We start from the raw sequence: 9,766 nt of genomic DNA on the forward strand, positions 1-9,766 counted from the left end.
TCGATCAAGCAATCGAACAACCTGCCTAAGTGGATCCTGGACAAAATCCAAAAGTTTCTGAGAAATCTCCAAAAAAAAAAAAAAAAATGCTTGAGACACTCGCTGAAAGTGGTAAGTTTGTCTATCTTATTCTTCAACAACTGTTTGAGATCTTGAACAATCAAAGTTACATTAACTGTGATGTACTGTAGTTCCAGTTCAAATAAATTCCACCATGTTACAAGTTGATGAATCTAACAACGGAAATGGGGCACACTGTCAAATATTTAGTACTGATGAATTAGGTATGATTTATTCTACAATATAAATAATAAATGCGGTAAAACCTGTGATCTTCTCTCTCTCGTTAGATAAAGCTCGGCAGGTGTAGACAACCCTGTTAAGATCTGCCAATGCTGTTGGCTCATTGTTTAATGCAGGACAAATACAGCTGCATCAGCAAGAAACGACATCAATACTACTAACTTAGCAAAAAAACTAATTCTATCTTTTATAAATTCCATATTTACAGGTTTTACTGTATATGTGTTATTTATTTTACTACATTTTATGGTAACATATAAAATAATTTAAACAAGTAACTTTTTATCTAATAATCGACAATTTTTTCAGAAACATTTCAAAAAAATAAAAAACGACTGAAGAAATTTTACCAAACACAAAACAGTTATATGAGGTCTTTCTTATGGGAGAATAAGAGAAGAGATTTTCCTCTAAAGGATTATTACGTTCATTTAAAACTGCGGAAACAGATAATTTTGGTAGTCCAATTGATGAAACTCTTGATATCAAGGATATATTTAAAGAAGTGGATGATGAACATACGATCATTCTTGTATGTGGAGATCCCGGTTATGGCAAAACTACATTGTGCAAGAAGATTGCCTACGATTGGGCTGTCGATAATCCCTCAAATAATTACTTAAGTCATTTCGACATTGTTGCAGTTTTAACATTAAGGAAACTTCCGATTAATAAGAAATTGGAGGATGCAGTTATAGAAGATATTTGTGAAAGTTTACAACTAGAAATGAAAGAAAAATACGGAAGGCAAATTTAAACGTATTAATTATTTTAGATGGATACGAAGATGTTAATTGTTCTAATAGAACCAAAAATTTCTTAACAAATGACTCCTTTGCTATTTTTCGAAAATTGACCATTATTGTGACGAGTCGTCCACATCCTGCAGAAGAAATAAGAGAATACGTGAATTTTCGATTTGATCTGTAAGGATTTTCACGCGAACAGCAGGAAGAATACGCGAAGTTGGTGTTCAAACAAGATGTTAAAGAAACACAAACACTCATTAAAATATTACAAAACGAATTTTATTATTCTTTGTCTGAAAATCCGTTATTCTTGCATATGATTTGTTGCTTGCACAGGAGTGACCGATTAGAGACTATACAAAGAAAGACAGATTTGTATATTTATATAATGCAATTGATAACAGAGAGATTAAGAAGAAAATCACAGTTATATCACAATGTTCCGAAAGAAAAGTTTTTTGCTTTCGAGGAAAGTTTAATTGGATTAGGAAAGTTAATTTACGAGAAAAATCCTATTAAAGAAGTGCATTTGTATCCATTTCTTCGATATGGAACAAATTACAATCGACGAATTATATGAATGTTTTCGTGACTTTACTAAGAATTTTTCTTTTGCTTTGGATTTTCTTACTCACTACTGTGACATTGACGATAATCTTCGCTTTGATTGCGTGCACGAGACCACGAAAGAATTTCTCGTCGCCTTGTATTTCTATACGAACCCTGAAATACCTTTCCTGAATGTCACTAGCGATTCTGCTGTACCATGTGTTACGGAGTTTTCAACTTGTTACAATTTTATTACGTTTTATTTTGGTATATTTGGGAAAGAAAAAATTCCAGAAAGTCGCTTCAATCAGTTAGAAAAAGTTGTGTTTTCGTTGGAGTTTTCGATAAGAATATACGACGAAATCGTCAATGAAGAAGACAAGGAAATATTTTCGAACAGAATTAAAAAGTCCGTAATCTCTGACAATTCACTTATCTACTGTTATGACTGGATGATTCCTTCAGATTTCTCACAAATATACTTCATTTTTGACATTTGCAAGTCTCTTAACGTTACTTTTGATAACCTCAATAAACTTCAGAATAGAGTTTCGCATTCCTGTAAAGGTGGAAATATTTATATATCTGAAAATAGAGGAAGAGTTTCTTCGACCGAAAGATACCAGAGGAATGCAAAATAATTGGAGAAAGTTGGAGAAAGTTAGAGAAAATTCGAGATATATTGATTAAAAACACGTGGGACGAATTTAAAATCTATTTCTGTGGAATAGTTCGCGCGCCTTCTGTTATCGATGAGATTAAACAAATAAGTCGATTAAATACATTTCCTGCATATTTGCTTGAAGATTTCAATTGTGTCGAAAATTCTGCACAAGTATCGGTCGCTGGTATAAATCAATTATCTCACGACTTAGTCAGATTGAAGTTTTCTACAAAAGATGACATCGAGCACAATTGCATAGTTTTTAACAAGAATCTGTTTGAAAGTATGCGGTCTCATATCAAGTTATTTCCCAATTTATAACAGCACACATTGGAAAATAATGACACCAAATTATGCTTCTAATGCATTTATCTGTAGTGTAGTAATCGTAATGAAATTTGAAAGTTGCACCATATAATTGACTTTTTCGCCAATAGAACATTGTAAATTTGATATTCAATTTAAAAGTATAATTCATGTGAAAACTTATTGTTTGACAACATGAAACTTAGCAATCTTTTACTAAATTATATTTATATATAGTTTGGTGATGTAGATACCTTTTACTTTCAATATAATTTGATCAGTTGCTTGGTAGGAGATGGCAGGTATTGAGTAGAATGTAACAAACTGCTATTGATATTGGGTTACTGAAGAATTACTTCGAGAATTGGATTATTATTACAGTTATGCGTTGAATGGGTAGGAAATGAGGATGAAGTGCTATAAGACGATTATAATAGTGAACACTGCATACATTTATCATTATTACACATTATCTTTATTTGTGGATTAAATGCAAAATTAGAAGGATAATTTTGCATTAATACATACTTTTAATACGAAATAAAACAATAAATATCTTCTACATATTAACATGCGAAAAAGTTATTAAATACAAATAAATACACTCACAACTTTTTAACTAAAATTGAAATTCTTATGCTTATGTTTTTCAATAAAGTATTACTTTCGGTTATCTTCAGATAATTTAAATGCTAGAAAGCCTTGTTACAGCAGTTTATAAATAGTTGATATATATGTTATAACAATTGCGTACTGTTGAAAACTACAATTTTTCTATTCTTGCATTTATTAATAAAGTTATTTTAATTGTGAATAAAATTTTTAGAGAATGTTACATCAATTTAAAACTTTGTATGCAAGGAAACTTAGATTTTTGTTATTTTACATACAGACAATCCATCGGCATGGGGCCCGGGGGTAGCGCGTGTCTTTTTGCCGTTTATTTTGAACAAATGAAATACGTAAAATGCTGGTCAGGTCTTCGGATGGTTACTATGTGAAAAGAATGGGGCGAGATGTGAATAACGTCACACCTTCCATCTAACTGTCAACAATGGAGACTAGTCGCCCACACACGATTATTTTAAAATGAAAAATAATCACTCGTACGACCCCCAAATACGAAGTCGGTGATTTGTGGATTGTGTGAATGATTAGACAGCCAGCAGAATTAAACACACATCACACAGGAATTATTTTACAGAAAAAACGGTACAAGATGTGTTTAGAAACTATGCATGAATAACTCAGAATTTAAGAAACTAAATTTGGCACAGTAGTTTATGTATAAAGTGGCATTAATGCTATTCAGTTTCGGTTCTTAAAGGTAAACAGGATGGAGACATAGAAAGAATCATGTGTCATTTACAGAAGTGAATCTAGGTATTTCAGGGCCTAGGGCTTATTGAAGTCTAATGGGGCCTCCTTTTTTTATTAGATTAAGAATCTTTAAATTGAGGTTTAAAATTTATTTTTAATGACATCAAAAACCAAATTGGGATATATTTATTTATGAAATGATGTTGAATGGCAATCTTTATATCTCATATAAAAAAAACATTACAAATAAATAAATATTTGGATTGATTAATTACAGACTGACTGACTTATTTTGATTAAAATAAAATAAATAATACTATAAATTATCATTATTATTACATCATTACTATTAACTATTTTTTACTATATGATAAGTGCTCGTTGTTAATGAAAAAGTATTAAAAAGTTATATTAATAAATCAATTTTTGTGGGCTGGCTCTTTACATTTGGGGGCTCAGGGCTTAAAGCTCTATTAGTCCTATGTAGATCAGCTTCTTGTCATTATCTCCAGTGTAGTCGGTCTTAATGACAATTTTATTCGTTATTACCATTCACAATTTTTTTATTTTTTTTATAAAACTGGTCTCTCCCCTCACGATGAAGAATGGATATAGTTAGTATTATCTACTGGTGTCTGATCACACAAGACATTTAATCAATAACTGTTGTTAATTACAACAGTTATTCAGAAATATTTAATATGCACCACTACAGTTGGGTTTTCAGTAGGAAGTCTGCTCTGCTTTATTCTTGTATTTGACTTTAGTCAGCTATTCAAATGCTATTCTTGCACTTCTCTACGTTTTTCGGAGGATAATTATAATATAAATACAAGAATATTAAGACCTTACTTTAATATTAATACTATTACCCGTAGCATTATCATTAATGGAGCATTCAACGACTACGCCAGGAGATAAACATTGATACCGAAAACTTTATTTAATATAGACTTGCATTTTAGTTATAATTGTAATTATGTTTCAATAATTCTTATTAAATAGCCTTATTTATATTTTTACGTACTGGAAAAATGAAAAAAACAACCGTGACAAGCAAACTTATAATATTGCTGCACCATAACGAAATTTCAATAAAATAGAGTGAAAAGTGCATTAAAAATATTGTTTTCATTCACTCCATTTCACTCCACTCGAACACAAATCATTCATTGAAATGAATGATTTGTTTTTAAATTACTAAACAATTACTGGCACGGTTTCACGAATACAATATATTGAAAATACGGTTAATGTTATCTATGGTTCCAAAATGGCAACTCGTCTCTGATTCCAGCAAATAAAAGGAACAATGGAGACGCATGTTCTAACCTAACCTAACCTATTCTAATAAATTACCATTGCTGTGCTTTGTAAAATGACTCATTGGTTTATGATTTTCCTATGTTTATTGAATTTCCTGTCAAAAAATCACACCCGAAAGATTTTTATTTTTGGACGCCGTAGACCTTTAACGTTGAGAAACGAAGAATAAATAAATAAAACTTCGGGGCGTTACTGTATCTTAGTTTCTGTTGCAAATATAAAAAACGCCATAAGTTAAAATAACAGATACTATATTTTTGATTGTGAACGTAAAAAAAACTGTTATATCTGCTTACTCATTTTTACTCATTTCATTATTCATGTTTTCGTTTTCTGTTAACTGTGGACCCCAATCTTTGTAATTAAAGCGTAATTGTAATCTAAAAGAGAAAGGGGAACAGATTATATATATAGAAGATGGTAATGCAGTTGAGGTGAACGATAAGGTTTTCACCTATAATACTTCCTCGAACGAGATGAAATACAATGTTCTTCGTGACTTCGTTCTGATGTTTCGATAATGTCGTGGAACTGTCAAGGAATTCTGAATAAACCTTATGTATTTTAACAATTTTCATTATTTTTCGATAGTTGACTTCCTACTGGAAAGTCAGTAGGACGGTAAATTATAATGTTGATACTCTAATGGTAGAGACGAAGCACCATGGAATTAGATTTGTTAACATTAATACAGTACTAAGACATAATTATGCTTAGCCTATACAGTGAAAGTAACCATTTTTTTGTAATCAAATTGAAGAATCTGCTAACATTACCAAATCATTGGCGTAAGTAAGAATCTTCACATCCCAATCGCATCCCGCTATATCCAAAGCATACAATTCCTTAACAAAGGCGTTAATACACAAACTAAATAGAATTGGGCTTAATACAAGTCCCCGTGTGATCCTTTATGCGTAAAAAATAGTTTCGTATTCTTTTTATTAATAGTATAGCGAGTCTTCCAATTAGTGTATAGCTGGATTAGACAATTAACAAACTATAACTTATACCAATTCTCCATAAATATTGCCATAAAATATCTCTATCCAGAGAATCGAATGCCGATTGTAATTCTACAAAAAAAACAGAAAATTTAATGCACAACACAAAAAAAAAAAAAAATTATCCGTTGTAGAGAAACCAGAGCGAAAACCAATGTGAAAATCTAAAAATTCCAGTCAAATAATTAATCGCAAATACAGAATCTTACAGAATATCTTAGAAATAGCGGGTAATAACATAATACCTGTATAAATTTCTGGACGATTTCTAGAACCTTTTTTGTGAGTTGGAATAATTTTACTTACACGACAATGTAATGGAATGTCTTCCGAATTGCAGGTATTATTAAGCAAAGAAGCTAAATAATTAAACGATTCAAAACAATTTTTATAAAATGCCATTCATACCTGGAGCAGTACCATTGATGACATTACTGACTCTGCTTCGAAACCGGGGCTGTGAAGTCGGTAGATTTTAACACGACTCCGACTAGGAGCGGACTTGTTAACAAAGTAGGCCCGAAAATTCTGACGTCATCACGTGACTTCAGAATATTAGCATCAATAAATATAGTTGTAATAAAGATAAGACGTAGAAACATTTTTATTCCAAAGCTAAAATATTCCTTTAAGTAATGAGTCAATACGATAAGTTTCACTTTTCTGTTGTTATATATAATAGAGGAAAAGTGTAGCGATCATTCAAAAAATGATCCCACCCCAAATGTTTTCATTTTTGGACTCGGGATACCTCGAAATGTCGAGATATGCAAAAGATTCGGTTTTTCCCCCGTATGTACGAATGTTAGACTGTATGCGAGGTACGAATTTGAATCGGAGTCGGATGGTTTAACGCAGAAGTTATTAAGCTTGAAAATGGTTGAACTAAGTCGGTTGATACACATTCTAACACCCGTTTGCACTTTTCTACGTTTCGAAGCTTCCCGAGTCCAAAGGAGTAAAAATCTGAAAGTCATTTTTTGACCGTCGTCATTCTTTTCCTTTGTTATAGGCCTATATTGTATAACAGCCGGGAAAGTAATAATGACGACGATTCTAATTATTTTTAAAAAAATACAAAATAAAACGATTTTAAAAAATTAATTAAACATTAAAATTTGAATATATAAGTTCACATTTATTGACTCGTTTGATGATGGCATTGGTATTTGGTAAGCGTGTATGAATAAAAATAGTAAATACATTCGTATACAAACAAATTAGTTTAATAAAAATGTTGTACAGTATATAATATTCGAGTATATTGTGTAATATATAAGTATACAGATACATTAAACTAAGTCAAGAATGAGAAATATAACATTTATACTGGTAAAAAGTGGTTGCTTATTTTGACACGTTGAATAATTTATTATCTTTCATCTCTGTTATAAACTGAATTACTCCTTACAAAAAAAAACAAAAAAATCACTTCTATTATGTGAGCATTCACTGAAGCTCTTAAATTATATTTAATGATTTCAAGAGCGGAAAATAAACGCTCTACTGAAACTTGGTTGGTGACAGTGCTGTGACAATCAATGTTGTATTTTGGATAATGTCTGGATAGTGCAGTATTGTCGTTTTAACATCCAAACTGTAAGAGTGGTGAATGTAATTTATTTTTTCCAGTGCATAATAAATATCATCTTCAAATTTTGTAAGATTTCCTTTTCTGTCTGTTCTCATATTAGAACTCGAGCTTAATTTTGAGGGTAGAGACGAGTTTTATAAAAAAATAAAAATAAATGAAATTAGCAGATGAGCCAGATGTTGCTCGCGCAAAAGGTAATGATAACGAAGATTAAGATATTTAGATTATAGCCGATTTTACCCATTTTCAGTGGGTGCAAAAATTAGATCTTCTGTCTTCCGAGAATAATTAAAGAAATTTTAGATAGGTTTAAAAGTATGTTCGATTTTTCACAAAAACGCAAAATATTGTATCTAAAATAGTACGGTAGAAACGGAGTTCTTCGGGGTAATCCTTAACCGTCTTTCTCTTCCCTCCTTTGCGAGAGGAATTTCGAAAAATTCCTTCTTGTGTACATTCTTACGATGTATCCTAACTGTGTACCAAATTTCAACTCAACCGTTTGAAGTCTGAGCTTATTATTATTATTATTATTAACCCATCTCGATTATATGACAAGATTGTAAACGCTAATAACGAATAAAATATTCATTAAGTCCGACCGCACTGGAGATATGACACGTGACCCCTTCTATGTCTCTACCCGTCGACCTTTAATAAAGAACCAAAATTTAATAGCATTAATGTCCTTTATACACACGCCATTGTGCCAAATTTTGTTTCGTATACTTTACCCATTCTGAGATATTTTTAATAGTTCAGAACAGAATGAAGAAATTAAACAAATTAAACGCCAACATTCGCGTGGACGCGCGAATTTTTCCTTTTATTTGACATTTTTTTGGGTTCGAGAGATCTCCAAACGTATAGATTTGCAAAAATCTCGGAGAGTCAATTATGACACGATTCAAATACTTTTCGCTTTTTATATACATAACAAGTTGGGAAAGTAAAAAGGAGTCGGAGTCGTCAAAAATCCTTTGACTGACTCCGAGTAAAATACCAAAACTCCAGGACTCCAACTCCGACTCCGATTCCACAGCCATGTTCCAAACACAACATTTAATTATAATATATAACAAAAGTGATCACTTCATCATTCACCTTATATATTTAATCTGTGCACTTTTTACTTTTAAATTAAAGTTACGCTAAAATTGCAGATTAGTGACTACATTTGGCAAAAAACGCAAAAATCAATAATTAAATGTTTTTAATTGTATGCAGTTAAACAAATAACGCAATATTGTTACTTAAGTTAATCAAGCAGAAATTGCTTGGCTACACAAAATACAACAGTCGTGTGATAAGCAGATAAACAGTTTTTTTTTTCGTTCACAAACAAAGATACATTATCTGTTAATTTATCTTATGACGTTTTTCATATTCCAAACAGAAACTAACATACAGAAACACCCCCAAGTTTTATTTAGGCTCTATTTATTTATTTATTTATTTATTATTTTTGAATCTTTCAAGGTCTCTCGAGTTCAAAAATGTAGAAATGTTTCGGGGTGACGTTTTTGTTTGGAAATTCAGTAAAGGTAGCAAAATCATAGGCCAGTGACTCATTTTACAAAGCGAACACGTGCAATTAATACGCTAGTTTTATTAGTTTTGGTAGTTGTGTACCTAAATACTGTCGGGTATTGTTTAGTATAGCACGAAAATTAGGAATTACACGAGAATACAGTTTTATGTAAAGAAAAAATAATTCAATTTAGATACTTTACAATATATTACGCCTGCGAAAATAAAGAACTATTTTTTTTTTTTTTTTTTTTGATTACGTCACAAATCGTCGTGTCGTCCACGTATCAGTTAAAAGAAATAGGTCGGATGGCGTAGTCAGGTAATTTATTCCATCTCGATTTATTTTAAGGTAAGAAATAAGGCTAAATAGGTGTAATTTCGAGTTCGAATTTATATTTTCAATATACTTTACATTTCA

The sequence above is a fragment of the Centruroides vittatus genome, unplaced genomic scaffold, assembly GCF_030686945.1.
Source record: "Centruroides vittatus isolate TY-2023 unplaced genomic scaffold, ASM3068694v2 scaffold_1599, whole genome shotgun sequence".
In the NCBI taxonomy this organism is placed as follows: domain Eukaryota; kingdom Metazoa; phylum Arthropoda; class Arachnida; order Scorpiones; family Buthidae; genus Centruroides; species Centruroides vittatus.